The 9,440-nt window shown below is 48.5% G+C and overlaps 1 non-coding gene across 1 annotated transcript; it reads left to right on the forward strand.

Moving 5' to 3' along the window:
* Positions 1 to 8,534: 8,534 nt before the first annotated feature.
* Positions 8,535 to 8,606, forward strand: Trnaa-cgc (transfer RNA alanine (anticodon CGC)). The gene has a single exon. It is a non-coding gene; the product is annotated as a tRNA-Ala (tRNA).
* The last annotated feature ends 834 nt before the right edge of the window (positions 8,607 to 9,440 follow it).

Raw genomic sequence — 9,440 nt, forward strand, 5'->3', positions numbered from 1 at the left:
CGATCAATTAATTTCTGTTCGCTGTTAAAGCTCTATGAACCTAATTTACGAAATCACCTGCCACAAATGTGTAGTAGTGCCTAATTTGCGATAAGGAGTCCAGAGGTGGCTTCCTTGGGCTCTGCCCGCGCAGTGTGGCGCGATGTCCGTTCATTCTAGCGCCCGCTCGCTGATTCGAACTCCGCTTAATTCGAACAATTTTATAGTCCCCTTCGAGTTCGAATTAATGAGCTTTTACTGTACTACATTTTGTGACCTTCACATCATACAGAACCTAGACAAATATGGCAGCTAGGGCAGTGTTTCAGTGACCTTCGTTGGTACTTTCCCTAACTTGTAACGTAATGGCTACTCGCTCTGGCTTGGTAGCTTTCAGGTTCTGTTGGCATCATATTATTCTTGCAGCCTTTCATGCCCGGAACTGTCGCAATACATCATTGCCATCAAATTCGCTTCCTTATGCCCCAATTTCCTGCTTTGCCACACTGGTGCAGCAGCATAAAATGTTCGTTGTAGTCAGATTTGCATGCATGTGAGATGAGCCTAAACAGCCGCAATGAATCCAGATGACCCACTTTGAGCCACCTCTCATAACCTGTAGGGCGGTAATGAAACCCTGTAATTTGATTTATTTTTAGCCCCCTTCCACCTTTTTTCAAGCAATGACGGTCGGCCTGCATGAAGGCAGCTGGATTAGACTTTCGTTTGCATATGTACGAAGTGATTGCATGAGCATCAAGCGCTCATTTCTGGAAGCATTTTATTGCAGCAACTGGTACTGCCCTTATAATGAAATAGCCCCGCCACGGTGGTCTAGTGGTTGTGGCACTCGACTGCTGACCCGAAGGTCGCGGGATCGATGCCCGGCCACGGCGGCTGCATTTTCAATGGAGGTGAAAATGTTTGAGGCCTGTGTACTTACATTTAGGTGCACGTTAAAGAACCCCAGGTGGTCGAAATTTCCGGAGCCCTCCACTACGGCGTCTCTCATAATCATATCATGGTTTCGGGACGTTAAACTCCAGATAATAATTAGTAATTATAACGAAATAATTCCATTTAGTTTGTTTGACTACAACATGCTCTGTTTTCTTGGCATTTTGCAAGGAGGACATGTCCTAAAGTGTTGCTGCACATGACCGAGCTTAATTGTGCTTTTGCTTTTACACAGAGTGCTGAATTTTTTGTTACTTCTATTGTGCATTTGTGTCTGGTATCGACAAAACATTCAATGGCAGTTGGGTCGTGTGGCCATGTCTAGACCTCTCAGCTGTAAGACAGGTAGGCTTACTATGGGTTTGTTCCTCATTTACTATGTCCGCAAAAATGCTGTGAGCCTGCAGCTCTGCAAATGACATTTCCAAGGCATCAAGAGCATTGGTGAGGGTGTGGTAAAAAGCTGTGGTGTGGCAGGCATTCGCTCACTAGCTGAATAAGATTACGGCTACTATGCTGCGGTTTCCGTCAACGAACCAACACACACAAAATTGCTCTACTACTTTTCATAATTATGCTAATATACGCAATATGTTTGCAAGCAGCCTTGATTGGCTGAAAATTTCGCTGTAAATATAATGAGATCAGTTGGTGGCAACAACCGCAATCCTGCATCAAATGGGACTCACAAAAATATTCTCTATAGCCGGCTGTTCCCAGCAGAGCAAGACGTACACCTCAATAAACCACATTTATCCACTGGATGTCCGATTTAAAGCCGAACGTCCACGCCCAGAAACAACATCCGTCATACAAACGGGGGGCGCACTTCTTGGGATGTAGCAAAACATCCGCAAACTAAAATACGGTGGAAGTTCAGTGGATGTATGTTTGTGGATTTACCAGCAGCAGACGTCCCACGGATGCCTTCCCGCAGACAGTAATTAGTTTGAAAGCTGGGCCAGTTGGTGACACTTCTTGACAATATTGAAATGCTGCGCAAATGCGACGCGGACCAAGATAAAAGAGGGACATACCACAGCGCTATCTCGCAACTGAATGTTTATGAAAGGAAAGATTGCTACCTGTTACTACCCTCACACCCGTGCGACCACTTTAAAGGAAAAATACGGCAAACAAACTTACATCTTGAATACGAAAATAAAACGCGAAAAAGACTACGTGTGCACTCTAAGAAAAATAATCGAGAAAGATGCAAATAAAATAAACAATGAAAATCTTCGGTCCCACTGAGGATCGAACCCGGGCCGTTTGTGCGGCGAGCAGATGTCCTACCACAAAGCCTCGATGTTACTTGGAACTGTTTCGGAAAAAAAACACTACATAAATGCCACGTAGTGGAAGGAGTCTCCTTAAGCGAAAATGAGCCCATTCGGCCATTTGTAGGCGCATTGGCGAGGCCATCGAACTACGTTTTTTGCGCGACGCCATGCTTCGAAAAAAGCCGGGATAGTGCAGCCATCGCCGCTAAAAACACACACGAACTTTCGAACAGCTCCAAAAATGGACAACTATGTCCATCTAGCGGAAAACATATCAAGCCAACGCCTGCTTTCTAGAGGAGGCGTTGATCAAGCAAACAGCAAACGTTAGCTAATGTGCTGCCATCTGTGAGACATTGTGAGAAATATATGTCTCGGCGACTCTTGCACAGGTATAGTGTTCTAGAATATTGGGAACACTTTAGCACAGGGAAGTGCTTTAGATGGAAAACCTGTACCATTACTATAGATACATCGCGCGCGCGTGTGTGTGTATGTGTGTGCGCGTGTGTGTAACAATACGCATTAATAAGTATGCACTTAGTGGTTTAAGTGGGCACTAGGAGCCGGATTTCGGTATCGCGTTCAACTCTTAAAGGCGAAGCTTAAGGGTCCCCCAATTTTTGTTCTGGCTTCCTACGCCCCATATGTCGCGACCAATTGACAGGCATGCTTGCGAGAAGGCGAGCAAGATGTCTAAAAAATTGATTAATGCTTTAGCAAATGAAGCAGTTTAGTGGGATTTTTGTTAAAGCACCATGGGCAAATGGTCGGAACAGCTCTGCCGCGAACACGTAGCACCCGTAGACAACAATGGCGGGGAACAAACCGTTTTACAGCGAAAGCGGTTATGAGATCATTTCACCGGCCGTTTTTGGCGCCGTAGTTGTCCGCCGCCGCCGCCGGTGTCCGTAACCAGTATCGCTCGAAATAAGAAAAAAAACGAAATAAGAAAAAAATTCCAGGATGGAACGAGGTTCGAACCTGGGCCCTCTGCATGGGAGCCCAGTATTCAACCTCTGAGCCATGCCGGTGCTTGAAACTGCTTTGCAAAAAGGTCCTATACAGGCTTCATGTCGGGAAGGAACCACATTAGCATATGCAATATAGCGTGGTAGAAGAGTAAAATAAGCACCAAGCGTCGCACAACGCGAATTCTGTAACCAGGCGTCACACACTGCGAATTGCGCAACAAGTAGGTTGTTGAATGCTTCCAACCCATTACAAAGGGCTCTGCCATAATTCTTCATCGTCATCAGGCACAGCATCAATAAAGTGCGCGTTTAGCAGGTACCAACGCTCTCCGTAGAATGACGAAAAATGGCACAGTGCCTGCTGCCCTACTTCTCAAAAATTACAATGATTTATAGCGTAGTGGGTTCCTCGCAAGTGCACTTGTATTGGTTGCCAAAGAAGCCCATAAGCGCATGGAATCCATTTCCTCGGGTCTCAGTAAAGTTCCTCACCCCCCCGCCCCCGCTCTCTCCCACGTCAACGTATGTTACTCGCGTGTTTCATTAACGATAGTACAGCGTTGGAATTGTCCCCCTACCACTGCGTGTTGCACGGATCTATTCATTTGCCTGGCTGTGCAAGCGATCGCCGTGTTGCTAAGCAATGAAAGATGCTGCTCAGCGACTACGCCAAGTCGCTGTCTGATCCCGAGCGCAGGAGATACCACATCAAAGTCGCAAAAATGCGGTAGCGACGACCCCTTCGCGCTTTCCGATGACCAGTTCACGAACGATGTTGCTGCTATCCCAGCGTAGAGCCGTGCGGATATCAACGATTATCTTGTTCACGGGACAAGTTTCGTGACGCGGGAGCAGCTTAAGAGCTACAAATCCTTGGAGGCTCACAATTATGTCACAAGCGGCCTCGTGGAGCCACCAAGGGTGAAAAACTCTTTGTGATGGCAACATCGTCGTTGTTTCAAAGGTGAGGCTGTTGCTCGCGCTTCTTTTAGCGTGCGTTGTGGACTTGTAGCCGAGATTGAAGCTCGCGCCCAGTCGGGATTGGCCTCGTCCATCGAATAAGCTGGTCTTTCCTGAAATGGAACGCACGCTGCAAGTGCTGTACGTAAATTATAACGCCGAGGAGATGCATTTTATGCTGCTTGCCGCGCTCACCTGTGATGAAATGCGCCCCGCAAACGCGGTAGTGCGTCGCCGATTCGTCCAGGTCTTCGCGACGAATTCTGCTCAGCCATAGAGCTCTCCGCTTTGACGACAGCTCCGTTATCTTCGCACACTGTCCTGATATAACTTTCGGCACGACATTGAACCCTACCCGTTGAAAGTTCTCGTCGTTGAGGCTGTTTCTTGTGCGGTTGGAGCAACCGTAAACAGCGCAGTTCACCATAGCCGATTGACGCAGCTCGACGCGCAACAACGTCCTGCGGCTTGGGCACTTTTACAAGTCCACGCAACACGCAGTGGTAGGGGACAGTTCCAACGCCGTACTATCGTTAATGAAACACGCGAGTACACGGAAGTCAAGGAAACACCACACAACACCTAGCGCGTACACGCAGCAAACACAGTAGCAAGCGTGGGTCGGCTGCTGCACGAGAACCGCAAAAATGGCGCCCAGCTCGGGGCACCGCAGCGCCACATTGCGGCTCAGTTTCAGTGCATACTCCCTATACAGCATGACGGGAGAGGGAAATAGCGACTGGGCGTCACCCAATGCAAATTACATAACTGGTGGGCCGTTTAAAGCTTCCAACCCATTACAAAGAGCTGAGCCATAATTCTTCATCGTTATCATTCGTAGCGTCGACAAAGCGCTCATAATGCCTTACAGACGTGTAGCTGGTGCCTCGCTTCTCCGCAGAATGACAAAAAAACATGGCTGATCCCTCCGTCATAGGGAGCTTGCACGAACGGCGGCGACGCTATGCACTCTGGGTAGGCAGCCATTTTTTTGTCAGAGTCCACCGCGGAGTGCCGTGGCGCAGTCGTGTTTGCGAGCGTTGGCGTAGCTTGCAGGTGTGATCAAGAGCGAGCGCGACGCAAATTCAACTCCAAGGAGCGTCGTGCACGATGTCAGCTACACTGGAAGACTACACCGCAACACTGTGCCAAAAAGACCGCGAGCGGTACGAAGAAAAGACGAGAATCTGCGGGCTGCACCCATTCACGCTCCGTCGGACGACTGTGTAAGCGATGTGGACTTGTGGCCGCGCGTCGACATCTCCGATATTCACGAATTTCTCGTTTTGAGGACGAGTTTTATTACCGGGGAACAGCTGAATTCGAGAAAGGCCCTCGAGGGCCACAGTTACGAGTGGCTGGGAGCCGTGGGCGAAGGAAGTCGCCGCCGACACCGTGATCGTCGTCACCCAAGTAAGACGTTTTAATTATTTGACTTTTTCGTAGGTGCTGATGTTTATTTCTCTGCGCTGACTTGCGTCGGCTTTACGACAGATCCGCATTAACCCTTACTCACCAAGAGCTTTGGGAAAGGTGCCGTAAAATTTACGCTACACTTGGCGTAAATGATAAAGCTCAGAGGAGCATCGATGCAAGAACAAGGAAGCAAAACATGTGCGTAAAATGGTGCGCTTGACGAACTGGCCGAATCACAGCATTAGCACCTACGGAAAAGTCAAATAATTAACACGTCTTACTTGAGTGACGACGATCACGGTGTCGGCGGCGACTTTCTCGCCCACGGCTCCCAGCCACTCGTAACTGTGGCCCTCGAGGCCTTTCTCGAATTCAGCTGTTCCCCGGTAATAAAACTCGTATTCAAAACGAGAAATTCGTGAATATCGGAGATGTCGACGCGCGACCACAAGTCCACATCGCTTACACAGTCGTCCGACGGAGCGTGAATGCGTGCAGCGCGCAGAGTCTCGTCTTTTCTTCGTACCGCTCGCGGTTTTTTTGGCACAGTGTTGCGGTGCATTAGTCTTCCAGTGTAGCTGACATCGTGCACGACACCTCCTTGGAGTTGAATTTGCGTCGCGCTCGCTCTTGATCACACCTGCAAGCTACGCTAACGCTCGCAAACACGACTGCGCCATGCACTCCGCGGTCGGCTCTGACAAATAAAAATGGCTGCCATACCCAGAGTGCATAGCGTCGCCGCCGTTCGTGCAAGCTCCCTATAGGAATCGGTATAACAAGAAAGTTAAACGTATCTTCACAGAAGTAGTGCTTATTGTGTAGTGATGTATGAGAGCTTGTACGATGTCTATTCGTGTTTGGCAGCTATAGCACCGTTGACGTGAATGCACCCATGTTGACAGCATGTCTCTATCGCGACGACTAACGCCCATGATCATTATTAAACCGTTTGTGGTAGCTGACGGTGTGAACATATCTTTGGACACAGCGAACGTGAATCCGCGTAAGGATGATATCAACAAACTCATAATCAACACTGGTACCCGGTATGCGCTTCTTCAAAGCGTCGTCAATTAAGGAGAGAAACGGCACGGTGTGCGCCTTCTAGTAATGGTTAGCCGACGCCTGTGCTCATGAATACATTAACACACACTGAGCTCAGCAAACGGGGAGGTAGAGGTTCGTAGCCTGAGCCGCAAACGCGTGCGTCCCGCTGGCCTTTGTCTCGCAGGCGCGGATCTCGCTCCACCAAGGCACGACATTCGCCCGTCGAAATCGCGTCCTTTCTGCAACGCATATTGCAGCAGTTTTGTTAGTCGGTGCTCTCGCAATTGAAGCAGTCAGCCGCGGAGAAATCCCGTTGGTGTACGTGGAAGCTGCACTACTCCGATGAGCCGACGCACGCTAACACGAAGCCAAAGGCAAAGAACGTAACTGCGTCAAGGGTGCCTCGGCGACGCCAGCGCGGCCAGTCTACCTCTCTGGTATCGAGACGCTTTAACCATTATGCCATTACCTCCGATATCGCGTGCAATCTCGGAGGAAGCGCTAGTAAGTGTCGATCGTGAAGCATTACTTCTTTTCACACCTCACAGACGGCGGCACCGCCCCGCTCCGCCCACTGCGAAAGAGAAAGTGTGAAAGATATAAGGCGCGTTCGCGCCTTATATCTTTCAGCGCAGGCTTGGCGTTTTTTTCCTGCTTCTCGGCTCCTACGTTTATTTCTTACGGTCCCTTCAAAAACGTATCAGCGGGGGTCTACTGTATAGTATAGCAAGGGGGGGGGGGGAGTGAAGAGAGATGTGAGGGTCAGCTAGGAGAAGGAAAATGAAGAGAGGAGAGAGAAAAGCATAGCATAGAAAGAAAGAGAAAGAAAGGGAAGAAAGGCGGAAAGAGAAAGAAAGAGATAATGAGGGATAATCAAAGAAAGAGGGTGAAAGAAATATAGAGAGAAAGAGATAGAAAGAAAGAGGAAGGGAGGAATGGAGAGAGGGAGAAATAAAGAAATAGCGAGAGAGAGAAAGGAATAGCAAGGGGTTGGGAAAGGAAAGTAAGGGTGAGGAGGAAGAAAAGGAGGAGGGGACAGAGCAAAGCAAAGTGTAGACAGAAAGAGAGACAATCAAACGAAGAGAGAGGGAGACAAAAAAATTCACAGCATATCCACGTGGTGAATGATGATGAGTGGGGCGAAGCTCCGGAGAGAATCATCTGTAAACCGTGAATGTTTTGTGTAACGACCCATCAATCATCATATGAAGAGTGAGAAACACTGTGTGTATATTACAAACATGAAACTTGTATTTTTCTTAATTAGATGATGCTTGGCTTGCGTTGTCCCTTCATTATCACAGCTTTATGGTCCGTGAAGTGAAGGGACAGCGGTTCTTGTACGGGTTGCAACTGAAAATTAGAAAATACCAGGTCTATACACGTCCCTCGGATGGTCCTCTCGCCGCAGCCGTGCAGCTTGTCGAGCAGCTTCGGCCTCGCGGACTCTCACCTCTGGATTCTGTCTGCGAGCGCGCGCTGCCGCCGCCTTCCGTGCCCTCCGTTCCGCAGCCTTGTCTTCCATCTGGCTACTCCGAGCTAAAGAGAAAGCGTGCGAAGAGGGAGCCTCATGGCGCGTTACTTCTGAAATGTTGTCTTCGGGTGTCGTTGAAAACACGAGACGTAGTAAAGAAGAAAGAACGCCACACAGCTAGGCGAACACGCACGAGAGTGTCACTCGTCAACGTCGTCTTCTTCTTCTACTGCATACCAGAACGCGCGCTTCTCGCGAACTAGAGGTGGCTACTACAAACAAACCTACAAACGGAGGATGGACAGACCCACGGCATAAGGAGCTTCGCCCCTAAAATAGAGAAATAGATAGAATGTTTAATAACGGAATTAAGTTTAATAACGTTGGCTATGCGGCCAATATCAGCTGAAAATGCGTCATGGACACCGCTGTAGGTGTTCAGGGGGTGTAGCTCAGTGGTAGAGCGCTCGCTTCGCATGTGAGAAGTCCCGGGTTCAAACCCCGGCACCTCCAAGTGTGTAAAGCATCGCGTATACTTTTTTTTTTCCTCGCGCTTACTGGAAAACTGCTGTACCGCTTAAAGTGACGGAGGGCCATGACCTTGCACGCTTCCTGCTAATGTACTGAACGTTTTATATGGATAAACAGACGGTGTCTTTGCCTACTATCCAGGTTTTGTACATAGCAACTACATATGCGCGATGCATGCTATTACCCGCAAACAGGCTTGAGCAACTCGTTTAAGTGGGCCGGTAGAAACGCAGCGAGAAAGCGCTCGTTCCGCGTAACAACACAATTACTTGCGCGGAATTACACCACGGCGGAGTGACACATCATATATCTACCGCGTTACCAAACTTTCGGTGCAGGCTCATTAAAATAGGTTGTACACAAATGCTAAATCTACTCTTGTCATAGCGCACGCACATCACGAACATGTATCACCAAGATGCCTGTATCGTACGGCATAAGTAATTAACTTAAAATATGTGTAGCGCTGCAACTAGCCTTACAACGAGATTTGATAAGTAATTAACCTTACATGTTTTTTGTTTAGTCCCACGTGCGGCTGCAGCTAGATAGCATTAAGCCGTAATTGCAGTATTTTCGTATCATATTCGAGCTAAATGTTTTTTTTCTCCTAGCAGCAGTTTCTCTTAGCACCTGTTTAGCACCTTTTCTCTTGGCACCTGTTTGACGTCATTCAGCGGCGGTGCTGAATGTTGTCAAACAGGTTCGTTGAATTGCGGCACATCGGCTGTGACCCAAAATGATCTGCCGAAGTGCTTGTGTGCGCATACTTCCAAGATTGCTTTCTAGGTTGTTTCGAACATTGTTTTTGGTTGC

The sequence above is a fragment of the Rhipicephalus sanguineus genome, chromosome 4, assembly GCF_013339695.2.
Source record: "Rhipicephalus sanguineus isolate Rsan-2018 chromosome 4, BIME_Rsan_1.4, whole genome shotgun sequence".
Classification (NCBI taxonomy): Eukaryota; Metazoa; Arthropoda; class Arachnida; order Ixodida; family Ixodidae; genus Rhipicephalus; species Rhipicephalus sanguineus.